The sequence below is a fragment of the Sceloporus occidentalis genome, unplaced genomic scaffold (assembly GCF_023333645.1).
Source record: "Sceloporus occidentalis isolate IW3139 unplaced genomic scaffold, rSceOcc1.0.p SCAF_1, whole genome shotgun sequence".
Classification (NCBI taxonomy): Eukaryota; Metazoa; Chordata; class Lepidosauria; order Squamata; family Phrynosomatidae; genus Sceloporus; species Sceloporus occidentalis.
In genome coordinates this window covers 184,780,437-184,803,685 of record NW_028316981.1, presented here as the reverse complement: position 1 = coordinate 184,803,685, position 23,249 = coordinate 184,780,437, and the positions used below count along the sequence as shown (strand labels likewise).

Here is a 23,249-nt window from a genome sequence, read left to right as displayed (position 1 = left end):
TTTTTGTACTGATTGTACTCGTAAATCGTTATTCCCATATACCACTGAATGTAATGCTAACAGTTGTGACATAAAGAACTAGCAAAATTAAAATCATACCTTCAAATTACAATATCATACACACAACCTAAATATATTTACATATACACAGTGAAGATTTGGTTAAAATGTGATTGTTGTTAAAGAAAAATTTTTAAAAAATAAAGTTTTGAAATTTGAAATTGCAATTTTAAAAAATTTGGGGGCCTTTCCCTTCTCCTCCCACTGAGCTCCCCCCCCCACTCCCACCACCTCTTAAAGCATTTTAAAGGGAAGCAGATGAATGCCACTGTTTGAGGAGCAGTGGTGTTACCCCCCTTTAGGATATCACCTGATGAGGTCCGCACCCCACTAGTGACAGCACTGGGCTGAACACTTCACCAAACTACAAATCTCAGGATTCCACAGGATGGAGCCATGACAGTTAAAGTGGTGTCAAACTGTTTTATCTCTCCAATGTGGAAATAGCTATGGCTTATATCAACATAAGGGGAAAGAAAGATCTAATTTCATTCTTAACATTTAGGGAATTAGAGGTTAACAGCCACTGCTCACTGCTCAGAACGGTGTCCTACAAGCTGTAAGAAGTCAACGCAAAAATATGCTTAGGAGACACAATGTATTCCTTACAAATTATCCCACCTATCCATAACTCTACTAGGTAACTCAAATCAACAAGAAAAGACATAGGGGCTGTACAGGCGGGTGGCAGGACTTTTTGCCTCAGATTGAGGTCGCGGCAACCACACGCCGTGGCCTCCACAGGGAGCAAAAAGAAGCCACAAAAGGTGGGTTCTTTTTGCTCCCTGGAAGGGGTGTCATAGGTGCAGCGGCGCACCATGATGGAGTCCCTTCTGCGCTGAGCCATTTGGGCACTGAATCAGAGATGTGTCATCATGGCATGCACCGTGTAGACTGGTGTGCACCATAACGGCTTCCTGCCAGTGGCGGTAGGGCTTAGAGAGTGCGGCCAAAGTATAGCCCCACAGATTACTTAAAACAAATCTGTCTCATCTGGAGCCACCATAGATACCAAATCTATGGATGCTCAAGTCCCATTAAATGCAATGGCATAGTAAAATGGTGTCCCTTATATAAAATGGCAAAATTAAGTCATGCTTTTTGGAATATAGTATATTTGTTTGAATATTTTCAAGCCTTGGACGGTTGAATTCATGGGTAAAGAATCTGTGGATATAGAGAGCCAGCTGTAGACTCTTCTTGCAAAAGGCATCTAGGGCAAAGTTTGTCAATATGGAGTCCACAGTCCGCTCAAGATCGGCAAGCTCCATTCATGTGGCCACCATGGAAAGTTTGTGCAAACAGTTAGAAATATCTTTATTTGGCCCTGTTCTTGATCTGTTTTTTCTGAGCGTGGTGACTGAGCATGTTTAAATCATGACTAGGTTTATCAAAAAGTCAAAACCCCAAGCAGCCCAAACTAGTTCAGCTTGCAGAATTAAACAGAAATGTCTGCAAAAAGAGGCAGAGAGAATGCAAGATGTTTTGGTTCTTGATGCTCTGTCTTGACGTTTGTCATTTGAGGTGTGCCACTTTGTTGTGTGCTAAATACCTGGGCCAGCTCTGCCTGACAAAAGCTTCACTTACAGAGGCAGCTAGGAAACAAAGGTGTTTATTGTGAAGTCGAAGGCTTTCATGGCCAGCATCCATAGTTTTTTGTGGGTTTTTCTCTGAAGATGCCAGCCACAGATGCTGACGAAACGTCAGGAATAAACCCTTCTAAAACATGGCCACATAGCCTGAAAAACCCACAGAAATCTAAAGGTCTTTATTACTAGGGATGATGGAGAGACAGGTAGCCTTTCCAACTTGTCTCCCCTCCAAACAACTAGGCAAATTCTTTGCAGGAAGTAAGAGCTGGGTTTCCCCCCACCCACCCCATTTTAGCACCTCCTTCTCAGGGGTGGGGTGAGGATGCTTCCCAGCCCCCCCCCCACCATTTTGTGGTCTTATGTCAGTTGCAAAAGAGGAAGCTGTCGCCTGTGACTGTTTCCCAGCCGTGAAGGAAGGGTGCTGCTGGTGGCAGTGGAAAGTGGCTTTTGCAGCAACCGGAGCCATCATTGAGGGGCTTTGGGGATGGAATTGTGGAAGCAATGTGCCAACTGGTTGATCCAGTGCCGGGTACTGCCCCCCAACCATAGAGTGACCTTTGATGGTGCCCAGGTCTGTGACTTGGCCCAAGCCTTGCGTGATGGGGTCCTGCTCTGCCAGCTTCTCAACAACCTCATGCCTCATGCGGTCAACTTACGGGAGATCAATTTGCGGCCTCAAATGTCCCAGGTAAGGGAAGAGCAGGTGGAGGGGGAGCTCTGCTGGAGCAGCAATATGTAGATGGTTAAAAGCCATCATGGCATAATGGTTTGAGCATTTGACTACAGCCCTATAGACCAGGCTTCAAATCCCAGCTCGGCCATGGAAACCCACTTTAGCCTTAGAGGATGGCAATGGCAAAGCCCCTCTGAAGAAACCTGTCAGAAACAACCTGAAGGCACACAACTACAAAATGCCTCTATTTGTGGAGAGAAATGGGGAGATGTATTGTTTCACCAGAAACTCCTAGGGAGATCATGAAAAGAATTACTAAGGGGATTCACAGCCTCTGCTCTCTCTCTCTCTCTCTCTCTCTTTATCTCTGTGCGATAATTTAGGATTTTCCCAACAAGTTCATAAGAGTAATGTGCAATGCCAAACCCCTTCTGAAGAAACCTGCCAAGAAAACCTCACAATAGGTTTGCCATAGGATCGCCATAAGTCAGAAACAACTTGAAGGCACGCAACTACAAAATACCTCTATTTATGGAGAGAAACAGAGGGATATATTGTTTCACCAGAAACTCTTAGAGCGATCATGAAACGAATCACTAAGGGGATTCACAGCCTCTGCTGTCTCTCTCTAATTTAGGATTTTCCCAACAGGGACGTAGCCAGGATTTTGGGAAGGGGGGGCAGACTAAGTGCCACCATTATAATGGGGCTTGAGTGTGGCGGCGTGGCAGCACGCACCATTCATTTTATCTAACAGAAGGGGGATCCGGACCCCAAGAACCCCCCCCCCCCCCGGCTACGTCCCTGTTCCCAACAAGTTCATAAGAGAAAGGTGAAGGAGTAACATATCAGGAGATTCAGACTGCAAGAAAAGAATCAAATTGGCAAGGGAATCAAAGTGCAAGAAAATAATCTCTGTGAGCCAAAGTAGTGGAAGAGAACAGAAATATAATGTTGGAGCTGTACTAGCAGAAGAAGAGCATGGAGGGATGTTTGTAGGAGCATGGGACCCGTCGGGTCTGTGCTTGTGGGGCGAAAGGGTTAACCTGTCTCTGAGGAAGTAATGGCAGTGTGATCACACGTGTAGGTGGGGAGTATTGGTCTACTGCTCCAAGCTGGGTTGGGGTTAATAAGGTGCATGACAGTAGACAGATGTCTACTCCTTTTGCTTTGACTGTGAGATGGGAGTGGGGGTTAGTGGTACACTCTCAGCTAGCAGGTGGGAGGAGGTTAAATTTGCTTTTTGAAAGGAGGAAGAGGAACAATAGAGAGTATTGCCAAAGAGCCGGAGGTTATGTATGTGGAGTGACAACGGCCTAAGTTGCATCCAGATAACATGACCAAGGGTGCATCTCAACTGTGGGAATCATGCAGTTTGACGCCCCTTTAACTTCAACTGACAGAATTCTAGGATCTATATTTTTCTGATGCACCAGCACTCTTTGGCAGGGAAAACTAAAGACCTTGTAAAACTACAGGTCCCAGGATTCCATAGGATGAAGACATAGCACTAAAAGTTGTTTCAAACTGCATTATTTCTACAGGGTAGATACACCCAGGGTGACCAGACATCCAAGCCCTGTTAGTCAAGATAGATAAACAGAACATGCAGGGACATAGCCAGGATTTTGGAAAGGGGGGGTCCAGACTAAGTGCCACCATTATAATGGGGCTTGGGCATAGCAGTGCAGCGGCATTCACCATTTATTGTATCTAAAGGAAGGGGGATCCAGACTCCATGGACCCCCCCCTTGGCTACATCCCTGGAACATGCCAAGAGCTTCCAGACACCAAGATTCCATTACTTGACTTAAAAAGCAATGTGCAGCTGTTCTGTATTTCCCTCCCCATAAGAGGTGGGAGAAAAGAAAGAACAGGTGGGAAAAAGAGGAGGGTTGCAAATTAAAGAGTATGGGTGCATCAGCACTGTAGAAATAATGCTGTTTGACACCACTTTAACTGCCTTGACTCCATCCTACAGAATTCTGCAATTTGTAGATTCATGAGGTATCAGCACACTTTGAAAGCGAAGGCTTAAAACCTCGTAAAACTACAAATGCCAGGATTCCATAGGATGGAACAACAGTACTTAGTGGTGTGAAACCTCATTATTTCTACAGTGTAGGTGCACCCAAGTCTGCCCTCCTCTCCTGATCCTGAACTCAGTGAATTAAGCAATCTGATTGTTCAGTAAAAGCCTTGCCTGGAAGCAGCTGCTATATTAAGAGGAAGCATTGAAAAACCAGGAAGGTCATTGTTCCCCTGTTTGCAAACTTCCCAAAAGCATTTGGCTAAACATTGATGACAACTAGATTCTTGGCCTGATCTGGTAAGGCAAGTTTTAATATAGTATAGTCCATGTTTATTTGCTATCATCCACATTTGGTACCACCCATAGTGCAATATGAGAGCCAGCATGGTGCAGTGGTTTGAGTATTGTACTGAGACTCTGGAGACCAGGGTTTGATTCCCATCTTGGCCATGAAACCCACTGGGAGACCTTGAGCAAGTCACACTCTCTTGGACTTAAGGGGAGCCTCCCCTGAACAAATCTTGCCAAGAAAACCCCATGGTAGCTTCACCTCAGGGTTGCCATAATTCAGAAATGACTTGAAGGCACAGCACAACAACAAATAGAGCAGTATATTGTGTGTGTGTGTGTGCACGCCTTCAATATGCCTGTCAACTTATGGTGACCTCATGATTTTCACAGGATTTTCTTAGGCAAAGAATAGTCAGAGGCGGGTTTGCCAGTTCCTTCCTCTGAAATGTAGCCTTCAGCATCTGGCATCATCTCTGTATAATTCCACTAAGGTAGCCTCAGTACTGTTAGAAGACATTATGGTATGTGAGGTGGAAAATCCACAAAAGACAGCCTGCCCCTTCCACCAATTAACGCTGGAGCATCCCATGTTCATGTGCAGCTCATATTAATTTCAATATGTTTTGTGCAAGAAAAAAACAACATACCAATGGAATACCTATCCTGAGACAGATACTCTATTGCCTTTAATGGCAGAGCCACCACAGTCTGAAATGTTTACCTTGCTTTTGTTCTTGTTGATGCAAGCCTTGCTACAGGGCCTGTTCTTCCACAAATTCTTTTTTAATTTATATTTTTAACAAAATTCAGAAACAAACATAACCAACAAACAATATATCTGAGGGGCCATTCAGATGTAATTTTTTTAGCACGACTATGAAGATAATCCTGCATAGTGTTACTCACACTATGGAACCGCATCTATGTGCATCTCTTGGAGTTTGGTTGGTCACATGTGCCAGCACTCGAATAAAGATGAAGGCCCCATTCCCATTGGCCCATTTACCTTGGATGGAACTGGGCAGATATGGGTTCCCCCCCCTCCTGAATCTCTCTGAAGCAAATGCCCACTATCATTTACCTTAATCGGGGTAATTTACCCCTGAATACCATTGCAGCTCTTTGCGGAGAGTTCACATTTGCAGGTACTGGTTTAAAAGAAGGCCCCTTTGCTGTCAATCAAATTCAGTTCCACTTTCATCGAAGGTGATGTTTCCTACAACAATTTGGGAAACTGGATGAATGCTTTCCCGCCCTCCTTTTTTAAAAAAAAACTGGCGGCAATGTGCGCATATTCTGTCAAAGGTGTGTGTGTGTGTGTGTGAGTGTGTGTTGTGTATAGCAAAAGCATTCACTCTTGTATCAATATGCCAAATTGAAAGGGAAACATTTGTAACATTCGCATTGTAGCATTCGAATATTAAATAATAATAATAATAATAATAATAATAATAATGCCTCTTGCAAAGTCAGGCTGCTGTTTCGGGAGCAAGTAAATGGAAGGGAAATGTAGCACAAGCAGACACATTCTATCAATATGTATCACCCTGTATCAAAAAAACATTCGCATAGTCTGTCAAAAATAAAAAATAAAAAATAAAAACAGAGAGAGAAAGCTGCCTGGTGCGAGAGGGAGGCTTGTTCCGTTCTCTACCCTCCCTCTGACCTACACTGAACTTGACCCTTTCTCCCGCTCCTTCCTTCTCTTCCTCCTGCTCCGTCACCCCGATTGCCCTTGGCACCCTTCCTCCGGCTCCTTCCTTTTCCTCCTCCTGCTCCATCACCCTGATTGCCCTTGGCACCCTTCCTCCGGCTCTGTCCATCTCCTCCTCCTCCTTCGCCCTGATGAAGGGGAGGCATGTTCTGCCCTCTGCCCTCCCTCTGATCTAAATCCCTCCCCTGAACTTGCTCTGATCATGACTGGGGCCAAGTTCATATTTGCCGGATCCGGTTTTTCTCAAAGATATAGCTTTTACTCTGCTTTCAAAAGACCCGCGCCAAGGGGCATTTGCCCCTGAATGGGTGTGAAAGCCTCGTTTTCACTTGTGGAAGAATCAGGGCCAATATGAACTTCCCGTGGTTAATCCAGGTTCTGATCTGGGGTAAAAAGTAGTCTGAATGGGTCTGAAGTCAAAGCATGCAGAGTTTTATCCCGGTTTATCTGGGTCTATTCACATCTGTTATTCACACTGCAGATGCTGAGAATTAGGAAAAAAACTGATATCGATTATCCCGCGTTAAGTGGTGGCAGCACCACAAACATTTAATTGGATATATTCAAAATACATGGGAACAACAAAGGCTCAACCTAGATCCAACTTGGATTATTTTCACCATCTGAATAACCCCTGAGATCCAGTACAATAACGTTATCAAATCTGTGATTATTAACTAAAAGTTTCCAGCTGACACAATGACAAGAACCATAATAGAGCATCTCTCCAAAACATGTGAAGAGGGAGTAGAAAAAAGTCAGGCATTTCAATTTGCAAAACTAAAGACGTGTGTATCATGTCTAATAGAATTTAGAGTGGTCTCGGTTATCGGCTCACAATCTATTTTGTGTTGACTGGCTGCCTTCAGAAGGCCAGTTTTCTTAAGCAAAACTAAGGGACGAATGATATGAATGCATCCATATCTATGTAAGAAAGCTCCCTGTTTGTTTTGTTCTTAAATTCAGTGCAGTTAGAGTAAAATCCTCTAAATGAACAAATAATTCTATTTCCCTGATGTCTGTTCTTTGCTGTAGTTTCTTAGCTGTTTCCTTTTCTGTCCTTTCATGTTCAAGATGCATGCTTAAGAAAATTACTTTTGAAACCTCATAGTAAAGGAATGGGGGAATAACTGGAGGGAAATGTGTGTATATGTATCTCCATGTTGCCTCACCTGTCGACTTATGGCAACCCTGTGAATTTCATAAGACTTTCTTAGGCAAGGAATACTCACAGTTGTTTTTCCCAGTTCCTTCCTCTCAAGCAGAGTCCATAGAACCTGGTTTTCCTTGGTGGTTTTCCATCCAAATATTAACCAGTGCTGACCATGATTAGCTTCCAAGATTAGACAGGATCTGGTGCCTTTAGGGTATTTTAGCTTCACTGTGAAGCAAATGGCCAAGTAGAAATCATCCCCTCTTCCAGCCGCTTTTCTTATCACAATCTCTGAATTGCGGTGGTCAACTTGTTGCCCTCCATTTGCTCCCATGACTCCCATTTGATTTCACCACTGGATATTCTAACTAGTACTGATGGGAGCTGCAATACAAAAACAGTGAGATGGCTACAGATTGCCCATGCATGATCTAGTGGGATCATATGAAATCCTATTTTATTTTGTACCTCCGACCTAGAACACAGTCTTCTTGCAAAAATATGGGTCATCAGTCCAAAATATGCTTCCAAAACATGAGGAATTTGTAAAAAGGTGGCAGTTGTTGGGAGGTATGGGGGGGAGGGGAGAGAGAACCACAATGCAAGAAGGATATGGACAGGCTGGAGTGAACAAAATGTTGAAAGGTCTGGAAAGCATGCCTGTGAGAAACAGTTTAGGGAGCTGGGTATGTTTAGCCTGGAGAAAAGAAGGTTAAGAGGTCATATGATAGCCTTGTTTAAACATTTGAAGAGATGTCATATTGAGGATGGAGCAAGCTTGTTTTCTGCTGCTCCAAAGCATAGGACCTGGAGCAATGGATTCCAAAGAGAAAAGAGTTTCCATACAAAAATCAGGAAGAACTTTCTGAGAGTAAGAGCTGTATGACAGTGGAAGACACTCCCTTGGAGAGTGGTGGAGTCTTCTTTTTGGGGGGTTTTTAAACAGAGGCTGGATAGCCATCTGTCGGAGGTGCTTTGATTGTGAGTTCCTGCATGGCAGAAGGGGGTTGGATTGGATGGCCTTGAGGTCTCTTTTAACTCTGAGTCTATGCTTCTGTGATAAGCTCTTTCCATGATCTGGATGACAAAAAATACTTTGTTTAAGCAAATTCTTTATTTGTATATGGATCATTGTGGAGGCTATAATGAAGAAGTGCACAGTGTCCTGATCTCAGCAGCACAGCCCCAGGGAAAACCATTTTCTTGCAACCATTTCCTCTTGGCTTTCATTGTGATTCATTGTGCATTTAGACTGTGTGGCATTTAGTGGCAGCTTGTTGGTGTGTGTATGTTCTTGGTGTGTGTGTGTGTGCGTGTGCGCGTGCTCTATCTGACTCCAAAGAATAAGACCTGTTTCTCAGACTGTTTGAATTGCTGACTCTATTCCCCTCCCTAACCAAGTGCTTAAACATTTTGGTCAGTAGTTAAGAACCCAAAGAGTCTATTTTATTTTATTTTATTTATGTGTGAGCTGCTTCATAAGTAAACTTTTGGAAGAGTAGTGAAGAGGCCCTGAGACCTGGGTTGGTGCAGGGACGTGTGCGTCGTACAAACCCAGGGACTAACCCATCTCCTCAGGCCTCCAGTCTCTGGACTGGCTTCAGTTTTCCCATCTAATCTGGTTGAGGAAGAACTGAGGGAGTAGGTGCTAAATCAAAGTGACAGGGTAGCATTGACCAATAGCAATAACAAGTACATTTCTATATCGCTTATCAGTGCACATAAGCACTCTGTAAGTGGTTTACAATGTATAAGCTAATTGCCCCCAAGAAGCTGGGTACTCATTTTAGCCTACAGACGGATGCCAGGCTGTGTTGACCCCGATCCCCTGGCTGGGATTGAACTCACCACCTTCTGGTTTGTGAGTGAGAGGCATTTAACTGCTGCGCCACCAGGGCTCCACTCATCTGGAGTCCTTTCAGACTGCACAATTAAAGCAGCACGATTCCACTTTGACTACCATGGTTCCATCTTATGCAGCCTAAGTGAGGACATTTGGAATTGTCACCCAGACAACTACAAACTCCAGGGTTCCATAGGATGAAGCCATGGCAGTTACAGTGGAATCATAGTGCTATTATAACTGTGTGGTGTGAAAGCACTCCAGGATTTGGTGATCAATCCACTCCAACCAGGGAAAGCAGGTACTCTACAACTGACTTGAAAACATGGGACTATCAATTAGGGTTGTCAAGCAACCAGAAAAAAAAATACAGTGGGGCCTTGGTATCTGTTGGAGTTTGATTCCAGGACTTCCTATAGATACAAAAGTCTGTGGGTGATCCAGTTTCATTAAATATAATGGCATAGTGAAATGATGTGCATTATATAAAATAGCAAGATCGAGGTTTGCTTTTCAGAATTTATATCTTTTTGGAATATTTTCAAATGATGGATTTGTGTGTGTGTGTGTGTGTGTGTGTATACACATACAGTTGGCCTCCCATTTTTGCGGGGTCTCTTCAGACCCCCTCCCCCATAAAAACAGAGATGTGCCGATAGGAATGAATGGGGAGTGTGCCTGCAAACATGCGCAGGGCATGCGCTGCATGTGCATGCCTCATTGAAATTCTTCTCCGTGAATATTCAAGACCATGGATCTTAAGTCCATGAGAACAGAGGAGTGACATACACATTTCAGGACTGGTAGGCAAACTTTGGGCCCGAACAGACAGGCCAAAATAAAGCTGCTTTGGGTCACTATTCGGAGGTATGCTATTTAAATGCTGCATGTGTCCTAAGAGGCCAGAAGCTGCGCCAAAGCCACACTCCAGTCATAAGAACTGGAGTGTAGCTTTGGCGCAGCTTCTGGCCTCTTAAGATGCATGTGTCATTTAAATGGCATATCTCCAAAGTGACCCGAAGCAGCTTTATTTTGGCTTGTCTGTTCGGGCCCTTTGTTCACTTTAAGAATTTCTTTTTTCCTGTTGAAGTTGTCCAGGTGTTTGTGGATTTCAATGGCCTCTCTGTGCATTCTGACCTGACAGTTGTTGGCATGGTCCAGAATTTCAATGTTTTCAAACAACATTTTATGCCCAAGATGGTAGCAGAACACCAGTGTTTGAATCCCATCTCAACCACAGAAACTCACTGGGTGACTATGGACAAATCCCACTCGCTCAGTATCAGTCCTCCTCTGAACAAATCTTGCTGCCCTCCAAAAAACTGACAGTAGGTCAGAAACAGTTTGAAAGCACACAATAACAACAAACCATTACTCAAAGAATTATGCATTCTCTGGCTCAAGCTGTTTTTTCCCAGTTAGGTAGCACTATAATTTAATGGTGCAGTGGTCAATATAGTATCTATAACTAGCTATCAAAGACAAATGAGGCATATGTTTCTCATTACCTGGGTTTCACCTCAAAATATATAGAAAAATAAATGTTTACTCATAACTGTGTACTGCAAGACACACTGGTCATCTAAATGTGGACTTTCTGTTCGCCATTGTTGTGGCAACTTAGTTGTGGCTAGCATATGCTATGCATGCAAAAGCCCAAGGCTCAGTCCTTGGTTTTTCCAGCTGGAATTGGGAAATACCTGTGTCTGAAAACTTGGATAACTGCTGCTAAGATTAAGTTAGATGGACCAATAGCTTGACTCAGACAGCATTAGGCATTAATATATACAGTTGGCCCTTTTTAAACACGGATTCAAGTATACACGGTTTGAAAATGTTCAAAAAAAGTATACATTTCAAATATTGAACCTTGGTTTTCCATTTTTTATAAGGGACACCTTTTTTGCTATGTCATTATATTTAATGGGACTTGAGCATACACGGATTTTGTTATACACGGGGGATCTTGGAACCAAACCCCAGCGTATAACAAGGGTCCACTGTAGTCATTAAAAGTACTCTGTGAGCATATTTATTGTGTGTTATCCTTCCTGGGCCTGTGTAACTACTTCCAGTCCCACCATGTTTGTATAGTCTTGAGTTATGTGAGAAGCAATTCCCCACTCTCAGTTTGACTTAAGGTAGTCTGGTTAGTTTAGCCTAGAGGAGAGACAACTGAGAAATGCTAAGATAGACAATTAGCTGAAAGCCAGTCACATGTAGGGTTGCCATAAATCAGGACCTCCAAACCGGGACAAATGTAGGACAAAATATCAAAATGTAGGACTTTTTAAAAAAAGTCCTACATTTCTCCGTGGCCGGAGCTCTGACCATGGAGAGCCCTCCCAGGCCTCGGTGAGGCTGGAGGACCCCGTGGCCGGAGCTCCAACTGCAAAGCCGCCTCCAAGGCCTTGCCAAGGCCTGGGAGGGAGCCGCTCTGTGGGGAAGAGTATAGCGTGTACCAAAAGGGAGTTTCAGTGAAAGAGCCACATTTGGCTTGCCTCAGTTGCTTGTTCTTTGCAATCCTTCTAGTTCTGATGACAGACATTCTCCAGAACCCACTATGCCGACAAAACAGATCTGATAAAATCTGTTCTTCCCACTTCCAGAGCAGTTGTTTTGTCATATAGTAGAGGTGACGCCTCTTTCTAGTCACTGTGGTCCATGTGGGATATGACTGTCAACAACTGAACTTCTGGCTCACCAATATTTGTGAAAACTGCTTTTAAGTCTAGGAATATGGTTTTGTTGTTGATGTTGTGTGCCTTCAAGTTGATTCTGGCATATGGCAACCCTAAGGCAACCCTATCATGGGGTTTTCTTGGCAAGTTTCTTCAGAGGGGGTTTGCCATTGCCATCCTGTGTGGCTGGGAGAGTGTGACTTGCCCAAGGGCCCCCACTGGGTTTCATTCATGGCTGAGCCAGGATTTGAACTCTGGATTTTCAGGGTCCTAGTCTAACACGCAAATCATTACACCTTACCTTTACTCTTTCTTACAACAAACTTGGGTGATGAATGCCAGCAGGACTGTAGCAAACAGAGAAACAAGGGGGAAGTGTCAGCCTGCTTAGGGGAAGCTGAAGTTTGCAGAAGTAACTCTCTTCACACACAAACTTTAAAAATAACATTTAAAATAGCAATACTCCTGAAGAAGCCAAGGAGAAGTCAACATGCATGGTAGCCATGGAACATCAGGTAACACAGCTGGAAAACAAAAACAGAACATTCAGGGGAAAGGGTGGAATACATTTTGAGGAAATAACTGAGTGGAACACAAAACAGAAGCACACTGTTTTTAGGAGGAAAGGTTATGCTGCAGCATTTTGTGGCTGGGAGGCACCAGATTCCATCTGATCTTGGAAGCTAAGCAGGGCCAGCCCTGGTTAGTACTTGGATGGGAGCCTACCAACAAATACCAGGTGCCGGAGGCTCTATTTTAAGAGGAAAGAACTGGCAAAATCACCTCTCAGTATTTCTTGCCTAGGAAAGCCCTGTGAAATTAATAGGCTCACTGTAAGTTTACAGGTGGCTTGAAGGCACATACATACACATGCACACACACATTCTTTTCCTCTAATAGTGTCTCTCCATTTGGAAGTGAAATGGGATCATGCAAATATAAGGCAGTGGTTTTCTCATATTTGTGGGGATGACTCCTGAGTATGCAGAAATATGTAAGTTGGCAAGGGGGGAGAGAGGAAGGAAGGAAGGAAGGAAGGAAGGAAGGAAGGAAGGAAGGAAGCTTACCAACGGGTTTTACTGTACACGAAATTGCTGCTGCTCTGCCGTCTGACCATGATCCATCCCCAAGCAGTGCTCTGGTGGCTGATTTTGCTACTGCGGAAGCTTTCCACCTTAGCAAAATTAGCTTCCACAGCACTGCTTAGGGATGGATCTTGGTCAGACGGCAGGGCAGCAGTAATTTTATGTGCAGTAGAACCCATTTCTCCCTGTTTCAGCCCAGTCACGTCCAGTGCATGGATCGGGCTGGAAAATGCGTGCGATAAACTCCTGGGATAGATGAAGGCAGGGAATAGTGTCTGAAGAGGGCACCAATGCTTTTCAAAGTGGCACTAGCAGAGGGGAGGCTCTCTTTAGGTCTTCTGCATGCCCAGTGTCATGCAGGACTTACCACTGTCAGGCCCTGAAAGATAATTCACCACCATGCCTGGCAGTGGCCCTGCAGTCCTCTTAATGCTCTTTTGCCTAGTGTCCCATGAGTTTTCAACTTGCAGCCACTGTTTCATGCCTCTATGGTGCAGCTGAGGTCTTATCCATACTGCTGGTAGTCACTAGGAACAGTGTTGGTTGTAGAAGAAGAATGGGGAGGGAGAGTACCAGGACCATTGTGTGTCCTGAGGTCCCTGCCACATTTGGCAACTGCTGTGTGCTTCAGGCAGCATAAAGTCTCAGGCCAGCACCATGAGTTGAAGTGAGCAGTAAGGCATACAAAGACGTTCTGTTGCAACCAGACAATATCACTGATTCTGAGTCACCCATTGGAAACTCAGTTCTTAGCCAATGCCAATGGCTCACATGCAGTGCTCAGCAATTCTGCAGCTTGTCTGTGGCCCTACCCAGGGACAACCACATCTGACACATCGGTCAAAGCTGTTGAATTCACTCCCTGTCACTACCGTGGCATAGGGTTCCAGGAAGAGTTGAGGTTCACACTCTCAGAATACATACCAGCTCCTTTAGAGGAAGTGCAACCCTCTTCAGGACAGCTGTCTTGCCCATGTCCTGTTTTTAGGAATCACTTATCCCAAGGACTTCTGTCTTTCTAGAATTCAGTCCTCTTGTAGCTATAGTTATATTACATAGGGTACTGATTTGAGGGTAGCAATCTGATACCACTTTGCGTGGTTCCATCTTATAGTTTAGGGAGAAGTACTTGGAATTCTCAGCTAGAGCGCAATACTGCTTCAAAAAACTACCAATTCCAGGAGTCCATAGGATGCAGCCATGGCTGTTAAAGTGGAATTATAATGCTATAGTGCAAAAGGACCCCTCCAATGTAGCAGAAGATGACAGAATGCCAGTCTAATGTTGTTCATGAAAATGTTTGATCTGACTGTTGCACCCCAGCATCCTCTGTTATATTTCTAAGGATCTTGTGATGGATCTCTTGGATGATATGTTGCAGCCAAGGGGATGGGTGATGGTGGCAAAATGTTCCCCGAGTGAGAAATTCAGAATCACCAGTTGGTGTCAACTACAGGAGATTGTTTCCTATTCCCTACCAGACCCTTAATAAGAACAAAATCCATAGAGCAAGTCTTTCCTAGGGAAATATTATGAGTGGAAAGTCCACGTCTCACAGTACCAACTGCCCCAATGATACAGTGAAAGAAGGGAAATACCAAAATGTAAATAGCAAACATATTTTAATCTCCACTGATCACTGAGGCACCAAAATAATAATTGTAACAAGTCAGGAAGTTGTGCATAGTGTGGGTTGGATGTGAAAAAAACCTTGGGGAGGTGACAGTTTTTGTTTCTGTTTTGGCTGGGGACATACCTGTGTCAGTGTTGGGGTGAAGAATTACTTAGGGAGAACATAGTGGCTTCTTGAACATTTCTATACTGCTGCATCATTCTTTTGGAATGGTCCTTTAGAGGTAGGCTGGCAATCCTTTGGCTCCCCAGCTGTTGATGTAGTACTATTCCATACCCTCTAACGTTTCAAAGATGAAAACATGTGTGACTCAGCAACAAGATGGTCAAGATGGCAACGGTTATCAATGAGCAAGAACAGGCAAGCTAGGTTAGGTTGCAGCAGTATGCTTTTGTCTGAGCCTGCTGGGAAGGACAAGATTCCACCCTCTTTTGCCCTCTCCCCTCCTGGTGAGTTAGTTGTATGAAAACTATGGCCCTCCTGGTGAGTACAGTTGCATGGAAACTTCGGGCTGCCCCTTTCTCCCCCAGACCGTGGCCGCGCCAACCAAATGGCACGGCAGCAATGTGCTGGAAAAAAGGAGCCACAAAATGTCATAAGCGCCCTGGAGCGGCACTGTGACATCCCTCATGCGGCACACCGTTTGGACACGGCGCATGAGGCATGTCATCAAGATGGCATCCACGGTAGGGCTCGGGAGTGTGTGGATGCTCCACTCTCCCAAGCCCTACTTTTGGCCCCAGGCCTATGCAAAGCACCAGTCTAAACTGGGCCTACTTCTGTACTTTGAAGTCAGTTTGAAGCTATTGGTGTAAGCCAGGAAAAAGTGGGGAAAATGATAGGACAGAAAAACAGGGATGTTTCAAAAGCAACAGAATCAGTGGAACAACAGAATATTAATTAGGATTATCCCTGCCAAATTGGGACTGTTGGAGGGTTTGCTGGAAAGGTTGGGGCTGATGAAAAATGGAGTTCAGCAGCATCCAGAGGGCCACAGTTCTTCCTGTTCTGCCATTAGGGGATGAGGGGCAGAGCTTGGGATTCTGGAGTTTGTAGTTCAAAAGTAACTTTCCTTGATTCCTGGAGAAGAGCTTGGAATTTAGCGTCCCATGCAGCCATGCTAGTAGAAAGGTGGGATAAGAGAGAGAGAGAGGAAGGAAGGAAGGAATGAAGGAAGGAACGGAACGGCTTTGAGGACCCTTACTTTGTGCAGTATCACAGCCTCTAAGGTGACAAGCCTTGTACAATATGCACATCCAACTCTTATACAGAAACTATTACAGTAATAATAATAAATTATTGTTCAATGGGACTGGATAGATTGTGTGCATATGTGACATTGGTTTCCTTGTAAGTAATTATGGTTGTTGAAAGTATAACTAAGACCAGAGTTCTACCTTAAGGGTAGCTCATCCTTGGTGAATTAAATATTAGCTCAAAGTATTGGCTGGGTTACACAGCCTTGGGGTCATCCCTATGTATGCCAAGGTTGGAGGCAAGAAGAACCACAGAGGCAAATCCTCAATGAATTGTATTTTATTTAAAGGGGAAAGCCAACACGTACTCTTAACAATCACGCACATAAGCACACAAGAACCGAGAAACAAAGGCATTAGGTTGGAACAGAGTAAGGCTTTCTAATGAAAAAATATGACACCTTTTTGGATGCTGCTCCTCTTGATGATGTTCTGGGATGGGAAAAATGGAACTCACATCGCTCCTGAGGCCACTAGAGTTTGGCGAGTAAAAGAGGGGTCTAGCAAAGTACAAATTGGCAGCTAAGCCTGCTACCAAAGGAAAAGTTCCCTAATTTATAGGAAATTTGTTTCCTGGGGCAAAGTCCAGAGAGTTGATGTGCTCAAACGGTCCAAATCTTTGATATGTATAAGTGACACTTTGAAGTTGGGTATTCCAAAAGTGTAACATAGAGGTGTGAATGGGTGTATTCCTGCAGCAGGACAGCTTAAAGTGTCAGGTAGATTGAGTTGTTTACTCTGACCGAAACCATCCCATTGTTTCCTAGCCATGCTTTTCCTCACCTCCTCTGACATGTCCAGAACATAAATCCTCTTGGTGACTCATAAACTAGCTGATGTTACCTGCTAGCTTCCACATAATGGCGCCCACATTAGGATCATAGAGGCTGAGTTGATAGCAATTCTGATATCAAAGAGGAGGGGTCAGTTTAGGTATGCTCGGGTAACAAAGGTAACAGACAAAGGCCCTGGGTGTTTGGAGTGTCTCTAGGTTTATATGGACGGCTTGTGTGCTTTTAGGGAGAACTTACAGTCAAAGATACAACCAAAGCCATGAGCTTGAACATGATCTTGATTAAAAAAAAAATAACAGGATGGATTGTGAGATCACACAGATAGATAGGAGCAAAATGAGGTAGAGGAAGTATTGGGAGCAAAGATAATTCATGCAGCACTGAGCAAAGACAGATTACCATCACTGTGAAATGAAGCTCAGGCCTTTCACTATGGGATGGGTAGCATGGGTGAATGGCAGACAATGTGCATGCTTTGCTTTCAGAAGGTCCCATGTAGAATCAATGGCATGTAGTTAAAATGATTTAAGACTAATTTAGGTATTATCTAGAAGATCCATTATCAGAGCTGCTGAAATGTTTCTTTCTGGTTAAAAGCATAGATTGAGGGAGGAGGGGATTTTGATAAGGGCCATGGCGGATGAGTGTAACCCCATGTAACCCCATACAGTTTCTCTGTCCTTCCTCCAGAAAACCTGCTGTTATCTGCACAAGGGAGGAAAGTCAGATACAGCTACTTGTCTGTTTTCTTTTGTGTTTTTTATATCAGAATCAGGAAGCTGCTGTCAGAGAGGGGCGTTTTATTTGGAGAAATGGTGTTTGGACAGGACAATTTAATCCTTACAGTCCACTAGCCATGTCCTCCAACTGTCCCAGTTTGGTAGGGACAGTTCTGATTAATCTTCTGTCCTCTCACTTTTTCAGCGGCTTTTAAAATGTCCCAGTTTCTGTTCTTCCCTTCCGCTTTCCATATTGTCCATTTGCGGCAAACTGATTTCAGAGTGCAGAAGCAGTTTGCTTTCAATTAACTCAGTAGGAGCAGAGGAAAATATGGTATATTGTCCTTCTCAGTAGGATCAGACAAAAGCAAATTGCTATAGCCTCTTCTAATTCATTTGTTTTTTCTTATTAATAACTTTCGTCATCTTGACCACATGCTGATGGTGCTTGGCACACATATGCCAGTTTTAATCTGTGAAACGTTGAAGGATATGAAATCTCTCTCTTTCTTTTATTCACTCTCTCTTTCTCCTTGTACACATCCCTTTCCCTCCCCGTGCAAATGGACACAGGAATTTATCACACCAGCCTGCGGTCCCACCACAATCACACTAGTGTAAGAATGAAATCATACCATTTTGGAATCATTTCTTATTACTCTTTTCCCCATGACAGCGTCTTGGCAATCCATGGTCGCATGATCTGTTTTCTGCGCATCCAAATGCCACCTTTGGAAGGAAGAAATGAGGTATCACTGCTGCCAACCACCTCCCAAAGACAGCTGCTGTGTGCATGTGCTCCTCTACCACCCTCCTGAAGTGCGGGGTTGCTGTGTGCACATTCACACAGCAGCTTCACACTTTTTTTTGGGGGGGGGACACTTTTGGGGCTACCAACCACCTCCCAAAGCTGGTTGCTCTGTGAATGTGCACACAATAGCTGGCTTCAAGAAGCTGTTGGGAGTACAATTGCTGTGCTGGGGAGAAAGCAGGAGAGGAGGAGAATCATACTCACACAATATGACTGCATGAAGCAGTAACTGAATAGAAGCAAGACTGAGAGCCTATTGATGGGGTTTCCTATTAATAAAAAGGTGTAGTACAGTAACAAATGGAATACAAGGCAGCAGCAGGACAGACACAATGTCATGTGAATGTCAAAGACCTCTTCTTTACAGGTCTTTAAACATAGGCTGGGTGGCCATCTCTTGGGGGTGCTTTGATTGTGAGTTCCTGCATGGCAGAAGCAGGGTTGGATTGGATGGCCCTTGGGATCTCTTCCAACTCTATGATTCTATGATTCTGTGATAAGTACTGCTGAAGATGCTTTTATCCTCCTATAATGCTTCTTTTTAGCCTCGTGTGTTAAACTCCACAGAAAGCACTAACAAAGTGTGTTGTGCATCTATACAATCTTTCCTTCCATAATGAGTTTTTTGCTAAGAAAGAAAATGGCTGAAGTGGTGAAAAAAGATTGGAAGATTAGAAACAAAAGACATCTTTCTCTGCACTCACTGCAAACTTCCAGGAATGATGAAGAATGATTACACACACACACACACACACACACACACACAAACTTGCCTGAATTATCCTTAGCTAGTGATGGCTTTGTGGGCTGTGAATGACCATTTCTGCAGTAAGACAAGGCTGAAGGATGCAAAGTTGGGGAAATCTGGTCTATCTTATCCTTCAGGTTGGTTGTGGCCAGCCTTCGATCTTGCATTTTAGGGAAAACTATTAAGTCTGTTGAAGGAGAACACTCCTGAATGACAACCATTCACTGCCCCTAGGCCCTTTCAAACTAACACAGTTACAGGACTGTTATTCCGCCTTAATAATCATGGTTATGCCCAGCTGGGATTTGTGAGGTATTTAGAATTCTGAGTTGGAGCTCTAATACCTCACCAAACTACAAATCGTAGAATGCCACAGGATGCTACCATGGCAGATGAAGGGAAACCATAGTGTTATAACTGTGTAGTATGAGAGGGCCCCCTATTTACTTTGACTTTCAGCCTCGATTGGGACAGTGACTCATTTAGAAGTGCTGATAGATGATTTTTGCTTTAACAGGAAAAGGACAGCTAACACCCTTCTGGTGTTGCTGGGACTCTCAGAAGATTTTGGCTCAGTAGATCTCTTAGCATTTATTGCATTGCCTACAAAATCTGGCCAGGTACAAATAACACAAGAATTACATTAATATTTTCTAGCCTGTCATATCCCATCCACAGATGTGGTGGAAATAGCCAATAATTGGATCGTCTGTGGCTGTAGTGTACCTCAGGATAGTACTCTAATCGCCACTGTTCAAATGTTACAGGAAGCAATTGAAGAAGATCATTGGGAGTGAGATATCTGCTTCTAATTTTGCTTTTCTATCAATCTGAAGATGTTAGTTATTACTCCCTAAGCAAACCTCTCTCACAGCTGCAGCCAAGTGGAAGTGGTTAAAGAGACTGAACCTGAGGCACACAACAGCTGGTGCAGAAGCCAAAGGTTTAATCCCAGAATTCTCTGCAGCACTGTGAAGGATCCTCAGACATCACCTCTCAGGTCTTGAGAGTCTGTTGCCTACTTTCTTTGGTTATATATCCTTCCTGATTGTCCATTCTATGTCTGAAAGTTGTCAGTATACTGCACCATGTCTACAGCCTCTTATACAGTGCAGATCTAACCATGGTTGTTGTTGTTATTGTGTGCCTTCAAAGCATTTCTGACTGATGGTGACCCTAAAGCAACCTTATCATAAGGTTTTCTGGAGCTAAGAGGGTATTACTCACCCAAGGTCACCCAAGGGTTTCCATGGCCAAGTGGAGCATTGAAATCCAATCTCCAGAGTCCTAATCCTATGCTGAAACCACTGCACTATGCTAGCGTGTTGAGCTAGACGTCAATGTGACTTTACTGTTACTTTCATGTGTATATATGTTCCTTCAAGTCGCTTGTCGATTTGCAGCGACCCAATTAACTTCACCTGGTTTTCATCAGCAAGGAATACTCAAAACTGGATTTGCCAGTTCCTTCCTCTGAAATCTGGCCGTCAGCACCATGGATTCATCGGCGCCCTGTCCCGGTTTATTCCTGGGGATTGCCCTGGGTCGGCAGCCATTGTGCGTGGCCGCTCCTGTAGCCTTTGCGCTGTGCTGCACTGTGTTGGATGCGGCGTGCACAGCGTGCTGCCACCGCCTCCTTTAGTGCAGGCTGGCAGCTTCTTGTTGCCCTGCACGCGCTTTCAGGGCCATGCGCAGGGCTAAATAAGAGGAATTTGTCCTCCTGAGGCTGGCTGGCCAATGGCTGCTGGCAGGGGGCGGGTTCTTGTGGCTCCAGTCTGCCCCCATTGGCCAGCCAGACTCTAGAGGAGGAGCTCCTCCTCTCGTCCCCATGTGGGCCGGCCCAGGGCTAGCAAGGCAGCAGCGACCAGAGGAGGAGGGAGGAGGAGGAGGAGGAGGAGGAGGAGGAATATTAATAAGAAGATGATATCAGTCAGTTTCTGAGGCATGCACTCACTTTTTCTAAAGGTTACACAGTGTGACTTTCCAAAGTGCATTTCTGTGTATTTTCGGTGCTTTTAATTCTAAAAGGTCTGCTTTAATAATGATGATGATGATGGTGATATTGATATCAGCCAGTTTCTGCGGCATGGCTAATGTAAGTTGCTCTGATTTTTACCAACTCATGCGCTGTGAAGAAAAACCAAAGTCCCTTGACCAAGTACACACTTCTGAGGAGTATAGTTGGTGCAAGACACCTGAAACCGAGGGCAAATCCACTTCTTGTTAAACCACCTTGACATGTTAAATATGCATAGCCATGTGAACCCATGTTCAGTGTGAAACCCAAAGAGTTTGGTTATGCAGTAAGCCTCTGAAATATGCAAGAGGCAATGTTAAGTAAAGCCATGTTCAATGCCCAAATGTGCTGTTTGGAATGAGGGGAGGGGGGTTGGCCAGAAAGGGAAGTACATTTCTGTCATCTGTCTAGGAATAATGCCAAAATGTCCTCCATTTTGAGCATGCCTAAGAAACATGCATTTATATTAACATTTTTTAAAAACCATCAATTTTTTTCACGTGTCCTCCATTTTAAAAAAATATGTCCTACATTTGAAAATGTCATCCTACATTTGTCCCACATTTGTCCCGGTTTGGAGATCCTGACTTATGGCAACCCTAGTTCCGGTAAAACTTTTTGGCTAGATTTTGTGCCACTTTAGAAATGCTTCCTGTTCTGCTCTTTGAATACTACTCCTAATATTTTATTCAAAAATAGTCTTTGCTTGCTTTGTACTGGATAACAATTGTGGTTTTATAAGAACTGGCCAAGCTCCCAGGCTTCTTCCTGCCAGGATTATTACCAGCTAGATTGCCAGGTAACTGAGTGGGGATAGGGACAGTTTACTCTGTTCATGTGCCTTTAACAGCAGTTTGGTCAGCTGGCCAAAAAGAAAGGATTGCCTTCTGCTAACAACATTGAAAGGACTGCCTTCTGCTAATGGTCAACAGCTCAATCTGCTGTTGAAAAGCACAGAAAGGGGATGCTTTGATTGGGAATTCCTGCATGGCAGGGGGCTGGACTGGATGGCCCTTGTGGATTCTTCCAACTCTATGATTCTATGAGAAATGGGGACACTTCCCAAAAGGTCAGGGGACAGAGACCTAGTTCCTGTTTAGAAAATTATGTTAATGTTTATTTGTTTGTTTCCTTTGACTCAAGGTGCTCAAGGAGATGTGCAATTAAAATATTAAACATCCACACAAAATTAAAATAACAGATCTTTTACTGAATCTATTATTAAATATTAAACATTAAAAGTTAGATGGAACAAGATAGTTTTACTGTTCTGTAAAGAAGAACAACACAACAAGAAAGGAATGGCTTGCTCTGTTCCCTACCCTTCAGGATGGAGATTAAGAACTGAGTGATGCTACTGAAAAGGCTGTACCACAAATACCCTCCAACCTAGCTGTCTCTGTATAGTGAGAGGCATACTGAGAGAAATGATGTTGATTGAAAATTGCAGGCAGAATCACTGCATTCTGCATTGCCTGTAGCTCCCTTTCTCCAAGGAGTTCAGAGTGGTGTCTATGCACCATCCCACAGTCACTGCTTTCATGATACCTTAACATTAATTTGTAACATTATATATATATATATATATATATATATTTAATTTGTATGCTGCCTTTCTCCCAGAAGGACTCAAGGCAGCTCACAGATAAAAAAATAAACATTTTTTTTGAAAAAATTACAAATCAATACAAATTCAAAATGGTTACAAATCATCTAAAAACAGTATAAAAGCCACATAAAAATATACAAAAGCTAAATGGCACAAACAAATAAGATATGCACACCATTCTCTGACACCTGACACTCTTCAACACATTAGCTCTTGTTCTGGAAGCATAAAAATGTTTGCCATCAATTTGCAGCATCAGCAGTTGGGGATAATGTTAATGTTATCTTTCTAGTTTAGCTGGGCTACAGTAATTTAACACTCCTTGGGACTGATTCAGCAGTTTCGGGCTGGGGTTTCTCTTTGAAAAGTATTTTGTAGAAGAATGGTGACTTTGAAATTAGTAGTACAGAATATTGAGAACTTCAGTGTAATGCTGCCTCACCAATATTTGCTGTTGCTAACTGTCCTCAAGTCAAAATGTAGGACTTTATCACATGGCCCCCATTCCTGCTGGAATCGCACTGATAAAGTAGCATCA

The 23,249-nt window shown here is 43.7% G+C and overlaps 1 protein-coding gene across 1 annotated transcript in view; it reads left to right on the top strand.

Moving 5' to 3' along the window:
- The window catches only part of VAV1 (vav guanine nucleotide exchange factor 1), an 89,818-nt gene that overhangs the window by 16,064 nt on the left and 50,505 nt on the right, over positions 1-23,249 (top strand). The window lies entirely within an intron of this gene.